Here is an 8,372-nt window from a genome sequence, read left to right as displayed (position 1 = left end):
TCTTTTTCCGCAACCAAGAATTAAATTAGAGCACGTTGATTGTAACGAGTGCCTTGGACAGATGCCTGTTTGAACCCTTACTACAGCTCTGCCAACTGTCGGAATTGGTCGAAACGTCCCACCGGGACAGAAGAAACATCAAATTTGGAACACCAACAACGACGTTTCCTCGAAGTCCTTGCGTCAAATATGTAGGGGTGATACATTGAAGCGCCAAAGAAACTGGTATAGGCCTGCGTATTCACATACAATATGTAAACAGGCAGAATACGGCGCTACGATCGACAACGCCTATATAAGACAACAAATGTGTGGGGCATTTGTTAGATCGGTTTCTGCTGCTACAATGGCTGGTTATGAAGAGTTTGAACGTGGTGATATAGTTGGCCCATGGACGATGGGACACAGCGTCTCCGAGGCATTGACGAATTGGAGGTTTTCCCGTACGACCATTTCTCGAGTGTACCGTGAACATCAGGAATTCTGTAAAACATCAAATTTCCGACATCACTGAGGCCAGAAAAATATCCTGCAAGAACGGGACCAACGACTACTGAAGAGAATCATTCAACATGGCAGAAGTGGAACCCTTCCGCAAAATGCTGCAATTTCAGTGCTGGTCCATTAACAAGGTCAGCGTGCTTATCCATTCAATGAAACATTGTCGATTGTTGATGACTGGACGACAAAAAGCTTTACGACTCGCCTGGCCACTGACATTGGACTGTTGATGACTGGAAACATGTTGCCTGGTCGGACGAGTCTCGCTTCAAATTGTATCGGCCGGATGGACGTGTACGGGTATGGAGACAACTTCATGAATCCATGGAACCTGCATGTCAAGAGGGGACTGTTCAAGCTGGCGGAGGGTTTGTAATGGTGTAGGGCGTGTGCAGATGGAGTGATACGGGACCCCTGATACGTCTAGATACGACTCTGATGTACGTAAGCATACTGTCTGATCACCTGGCCATCTGCACTCCGACGGACTTGGGCAATTCCAGAGGCACACTGCGACACCCCACACGTCCAGAAATGCTACAGAGTGGCTCTAGGAAGACTCTTCTGAGTTTAAACACTTCCGCTGGCCAAGAATCACTCCCGACATTAGCATTATTGGGCATATCTGAGACGCAAAGTGCTTTTAGGAAGAGATCTTCACCTTCTTGTAATATTATGGATTTATGGACATCCTTGCAGGATTCACGGTGTCAGTTCCCTCCAGCACTATTTCAGACATTAGTCGAGTCCATGTCACATCGTGCTGCGGCACTTCTGCGTGCTAGCGGGGGCCCTACAAGATATTACGCAGGTGTACCAGTTTCTTTGGCTCTTCAGTGTATATCACACCATGGAAAACAACGTTTTTTTTTAAATTTATTGGCCTTTGGCATCGTCGATTTAGCGAGAAGAGAGTAAATTTAGATCTGGTGTACAATATATACAGTATAGGCATTAGAAATTACATTAATTCCAGTTAAAGTTCATGGCACGCTTACTACATTCACATACTGAACACAGTGCATGTATCACAACATCTGACACTGGATCCTTTGCGTCTGACGTAACTTGACCTCCCTTTCTGACAGAAACGGTGAAATACTGATACAGCCCTGGTGGACAGCTACCGAAACAAGTCCATCACAGATGTTGGATGGCGTTTTCCTACTCTGATCAAAGCCTTAAAAACTTGCAGCGTTGTCTGTCACAGGGTGTACACGTGTACATCCTACCATCACAAGGCTGAGGTCTGCAATCTCGCAAGACGGAGAAGGCTGGACGTTCATCCTACCATTATGCGGACGATAGCAGCCGTGACCCAGCCGGATGTGCCTTGTAGAACTGGTATGACGTCTAGATAGCTTGATTCGGCAGAACCAGCTTTTTCTTGGAATACTAGGCTGTACTGCGGCATAATGTCTATCTCCAGACTGTTGTGAAATCTTCCACGTCTGTGACCATTCTTGATGGATATATGGATATGGTGTCTGTTCTTTCGGACATATCTGAAAGAACAGACACCACTGATGCCCTACAGCTGTCTAGAACGAAATTAGAATTACATTAATATCTTCAGCTGCTGACGGGCGTTTATATACACTCCTGGAAATTGAAATAAGAACACCGTGAATTCATTGTCCCAGGAAGGGGAAACTTTATTGACACATTCCTGGGGTCAGATACATCACATGATCACACTGACAGAACCACAGGCACATAGACACAGGCAACAGAGCATGCACAATGTCGGCACTAGTACAGTGTATATCCACCTTTCGCAGCAATGCAGGCTGCTATTCTCCCATGGAGACGATCGTAGAGATGCTGGATGTAGTCCTGTGGAACGGCTTGCCATGCCATTTCCACCTGGCGCCTCAGTTGGACCAGCGTTCGTGCTGGACGTGCAGACCGCGTGAGACGACGCTTCATCCAGTCCCAAACATGCTCAATGGGGGACAGATCCGGAGATCTTGCTGGCCAGGGTAGTTGACTTACACCTTCTAGAGCACGTTGGGTGGCACGGGATACATGCGGACGTGCATTGTCCTGTTGGAACAGCAAGTTCCCTTGCCGGTCTAGGAATGGTAGAACGATGGGTTCGATGACGGTTTGGATGTACCGTGCACTATTCAGTGTCCCCTCGACGATCACCAGTGGTGTACGGCCAGTGTAGGAGATCGCTCCCCACACCATGATGCCGGGTGTTGGCCCTGTGTGCCTCGGTCGTATGCAGTCCTGATTGTGGCGCTCACCTGCACGGCGCCAAACACGCATACGACCATCATTGGCACCAAGGCAGAAGCGACTCTCATCGCTGAAGACTACACGTCTCCATTCGTCCCTCCATTCACGCCTGTCGCGACACCACTGGAGGCGGGCTGCACGATGTTGGGGCGTGAGCGGAAGACGGCCTAACGGTGTGCGGGACCGTAGCCCAGCTTCATGGAGACGGTTGCGAATGGTCCTCGCCGATACCCCAGGAGCAACAGTGTCCCTAATTTGCTGGGAAGTGGCGGTGCGGTCCCCTACGGCACTGCGTAGGATCCTACGGTCTTGGCGTGCATCCGTGCGTCGCTGCGGTCCGGTCCCAGGTCGACGGGCACGTGCACCTTCCGCCCACCACTGGCGACAACATCGATGTACTGTGGAGACCTCACGCCCGACGTGTTGAGCAATTCGGCGGTACGTCCACCCGGCCTCCCGCATGCCCACTATACGCCCTCGCTCAAAGTCCGTCAACTGCACATACGGTTCACGCCCACGCTGTCGCGGCATGCTACCAGTGTTAAAGACTGCGATGGAGCTCCGTATGCCACGGCAAACTGGCTGACACTGACGGCGGCGGTGCACTAATGCTGCGCGGCTAGCGCCATTCGACGGCCAACACCGCGGTTCCTGGTGTGTCCGCTGTGCCGTGCGTGTGATCATTGCTTGTACAGCCCTCTCGCAGTGTCCGGAGCAAGTATGGTGGGTCTGACACACCGGTGTCAATGTGTTCTTTTTTCCATTTCCAGGAGTGTATATCAACGGGGACAGGTGAAAATGTGTATCCCGACCGGGTCTCAAACCCGGGATCCCCTGCTTACATGACAGACGCTCTATCTAATTATTTTGTTCTGGACAGCTGCAGGTCATCAATGATGTCTGTTCTTAAGGATATGTCCGAAAAAAACAGACACCATATCCATATAAGTATATAGTTCTGGCAATACCGGCCATGACCTTTTTCTTCTGTACGGATGCACACATATTGCCGAACTCTTACGGGGCATGGTGAGCTTGTCTTCCACGAGTAACGAGTGTGTTGGGGTGGGACACTGCGAACGTAGTGTGCGGACACACAAGGTGAGAATGTGGGTCTCGCGGGAGGCGTGCGCGACATAGTCCCTGCAGTCGCACTATACTCTGTGCCTCCGGTGGTTCAGATGGATAGAGCATCTGCCATGCAAACAGGAGATCCCGGGTTCGAGTCCCGGTGGGGCACACATTTTCACCTGTCCCCGTTGATATATATCAACGCCCGTCAGCAGGTGAAGGTATTAGTATAATTCTAATTTCATTCTTGATGGACCTTTTCCGCTACGCCGGCAAAAAAGCTGTATGTGGAAGGCAAGAGTTGTAAGGCTAGTCATCAAAAAACTTTGTTTCGCCAGGTGGTGGCAAAATCTGTTGCTGTCTTTGCACCTGACAGCCGGCAAGGCTAGGCACCCTTTAGCGTGCATTTGAAAAGTGTGTTGCGTATAATCCACGCGGATGACCTGCAAAACCAAAGTTCCTGATTCACTCCAAAAATACATTTTTCCGCTTCGAGACAAAAATTCTTAAGGTTTTTTTGATGAAACTTATTCTGTCGGTTTGTTGGATTATAGGCTGCACAGGTTGAATATACACATCGCTGAGTCCCTAAATCTTGCAACCTCTCAGGATTATAGACGCCTAGCACAGATGGGAAGCGTCAGCAAACATTTTGTCTGTAATAAAGTTGTTCCCCCTTGACGTGATCTGTCATCGCAAGACGTTTGATGCAAACGCTTTGAAACGCCGTCCATACTCTGAGGTGACAACTCATGGGATAGGCCAGCCGCTGTGGCCGAGCGGTTCTAGGCGCTTCAGTCGGGAACCGCGCTGCTCCTACGGTCGCAGGTTCGAATCCGATCTCGGGCATGGATGTGTGTGATGTTCTTAGACTATTTAGGTTTAAGTAGTTCTATGTCTAGGGGACTGATGACCTCAGATGTCCCATAGCGCTTAGAGCCATCTGAACCATTTTGAAGTCATGGCATAGCGATATGCACAAAAAGAGATGCCGGTAATATCGCATACCCAAGGTATTAAAGGGTAGTGCACTGGCGAAGCTGTCATTTGAACTCAGCTGATTCATGTGAAAAGGTTCCTGACGCGGTTATGGTTGCACGAGGGGAATTAACAGACTTTGAACATGGAATGGTAGTTGGAGACGGACGCGTGGAACATTTCATTTCGGAAATCGTAAGACAATTCAGTATTCCGAGACCCACAGCGTCAAGAGTGGGCGGAGAATATCGCATTTCAGGCATTACCTCTCTCCATGGGCAACGGAGTGGCCGACGACCTTCACTTAACGACCAGAGCAGCGGCGGTTGCTTAGAGTTGTCAGCGCTAATAGAAAAGTAAAAGTGCGCGAAATCGCTGAAATCAACGTTGGTCCTACGACGGACGTATCCCTTAGCACCATGGAGATATAAGGAGGGGAGATGGCACTATGGCTGTCTGCTGTACGTCTGTTTGAAGCCGGTGGGCCGCCATGTCTGATTGGTCAAAACAGTGACAGATCTCTTGTTAGAATTGCGTGTTCTTCATATTTAACGTTATGTCTGCGAAATAATTTCAGATGATGAGTGTTACAATGTTTACATGCATAACACAACGTCAGAATAGCTTTTTCAGGTGTTTTCGTTTTGTTTTTAATGCGTTTTTGCCCCAGCAATACAACTGATTTGGTCTCGTTAACTTAAGTGTTTCTTTTGGATACGAACTTCGAATGATGAAAAATAACAGTGTACAAAGCTCTTTTCAAACTCAAATCACCTTTTACTGTATTTGTGTCGATGTAAACTGAAAGCAGAAACCGAAAGCTATGCTAGTTTACATACCGGATGATATTTCTTACTCGTTTACACACTTACACAAAATTTCATTTGTAAATACAAACATCGTTTGTGCTTTGTCAAGAAAAATAAGCATATGAACCCACAGAGCCCTACGAGCTTCATTGATCGGAAATCTGAAATAAAATAAGAAGAAAACAGTTTCACAAAACGTAAACAAGGCCGCACATCTCACGAATATAAACGACAATATTTTACGAACGGGGCCACTTACGCATGGAACGCGATTCCTTTTAACTTGGTAGCACTATTCCAACGGTTAGTACACCCGTAAACAACGCAAACCGGCATTTTAAAATGAAAAAACCTTCAGCAGCTCTACACAGTAGCACAATCGGAAACGAGTCTTCTGACCAAACTGCAATGGCGGAGCTCGGTTTCTGTCGGCTTCAAGTTTGTGACATCATCGCATCTCCCCTCCTTATACCTCCATGGTTAGCACAATGCGGCGAAATTTGGGTTTAATAGCGTTAGTGGGCTATGGAAGCAGACGGCAGGCACGAGTGTCTTTGCTAACAACACGACATCGCCTGCAGCGCCTCTCCTGGGCTCGTGATCACATTGGCTGGATCCTGGAAAACCGTGGCCTGCTCCCGATTTTAGTTGGTCAGAGCTCACGGTAGGGTTCGATTGTGACGCAGACCCCACGAAGCCGTGCACCCAAGCTGTAAACAAGGCACTGTGCAAGCTGATGGCGGCTCCATAATGGTGTGGGCTGTGTTTACATGGCATGAACTGGGTCTTCTGATCCAGCTGAACCTATCATTGGCTGGAAATCATTATATTCGACTACGTGTGAAACGTCCCCTTTGAACAATTTCTGAATTACTGTGCTGATAAACCTCTTACACTAGTTGCTTTTCAAACAGCTGAGCAAAACTGAACGTACTCAAACATTCACTAAAGTGACACACAATATTTTTAGCGCAACGCAATCTGACTTCAAAAAACCCTACAAAAGAATGGCCCTGACTAACATTAACCTATACTTTTCACAAATCACTTACCTCACAAAATTCTTCATTACTCGAACTACTGCAATACAGCGAGCCCCACTACTGCCAGCTAAATAACAGATTCAAACTACGAAGGGCACTAACTACTAGTAGGCATAGTTAGCAAATGAAAGATTTTAATAGAGAACAAACAATGTATTTACCTTAATAGTCATAATATATATATCAGTTCAGACATCCATTCTGTACTAAAAAATCCGCCATCTCATTTCCCACATCCACCACTGCTGGCGGCTCACCTCCAACTGCGCAACGCTACGCGCTGTTCACATCCAGCTGCCGCTGCCAAACACTACAATGGTAGACAACAATGCAAACTAGCCACAGACTCCACACAGCACAGCCAGTGATTTTCATACAGAGCGCTACGTAACGTTGCCAATAAGAAAACATAAACAGCCTACTTACACGTGGAGGCCATTTGCAGCCATTCATGGGCTTCACGTTCCCAAACAGCGATGGAATTTTTATGGCTGACAGTGCGCCATGTCACTAGCCCACAATTGTTTGTGATTTATATGAAGAACGCTCTGGACAATATGGTGGAATGATATGTCCACGCAGACTATCCGACATGGACCCCTTCAAACATCCTACACCGACGACACTCCCGCAATTATGGATAGCTACAGAGGCAATATGGCTCTGCAGGGAACTTCCAAGGACTTCTTGAATCCATACCCCGTGGAGTTGTTGCAGTACGTCAGGCAAAGGGAGGCCCGACACGGTATTAGGAGGTATTCCATGACTTTTGTCGCGTCACTGTATTTCAACGGCTGTAAGTAGAGTTTGGGGCATCATTTGTTGAATTATCTTCGCAATTCCATTAAAAAAACAGAGTTGGTGTCATAATTCGGCGCCGCTCGGGATTAGCCGAGCGGTCTAGGGCGCTGCAGTCACGGACTGTGCGGCTGGTCCCGGCGGAGGTTCGAGTCCTCCCTCGGGCATGGGTGTGTGTGTTTGTCCTTAGGATAATTTAGGTTAAGTAGTGTGTAAGCTTAGGGACTCATGACCTTAGCAGTTACGTCCCATAAGATTTCACACACATTTGAACATTTTTTTCATAATTCGGCGGCTACAAAAGTTAAAATATGTTTACATATCTAAAAACATTCGCCACAATTTTCCGCTACAATTGAATGATAACCGCTTCTTGACATGTTTACTAGTTCTTAGTATATTTGCGTCTTTCAGTACATATTACCGGAATCCTCTCAGTTCGCGTGCTATTGTAGTTACAGTTCGGTTGAGTCGCCGTATTATACAGAGTGGTCCACTGTTCGTGACCGGGCCAAATATCTCGCGAAACAAGCGTCAAACGAAAAAACTACGAAGAAAGAAACTTGTCTAGCTTGAAGTGGGAAAACCAGATGGCCCTATGGTTGGCCCGCTAGATGCCCCTGCCATAGGTCAAACGGATATCAACTGCGTTTTTTAAAAATAGGAACCCCCATTTTTTTATTACATATTAGTGTAGTACGTAAAGAAATATTAATGTTTTAGTTGGGCTACATTTTTCGCTTTGTGATAGATGGCGCTGTAATAGTCACTAACATATGGCTCACAATGGTTGCTAACAGGTAGGTTTTTTAAATTAAAATACAGAAAGTAGGTACGTTTGAACATTTTATTTCGATTGTTCCAATGTGATACATGTACCTTTGTGAACTTAACATTTCTGAGAACGCATGCCGGCCAGTGTGGCCGT

The sequence above is a fragment of the Schistocerca cancellata genome, chromosome 10, assembly GCF_023864275.1.
Source record: "Schistocerca cancellata isolate TAMUIC-IGC-003103 chromosome 10, iqSchCanc2.1, whole genome shotgun sequence".
Lineage (NCBI taxonomy): Eukaryota > Metazoa > Arthropoda > Insecta > Orthoptera > Acrididae > Schistocerca > Schistocerca cancellata.
Note: the sequence above shows the minus strand (reverse complement) of the source record.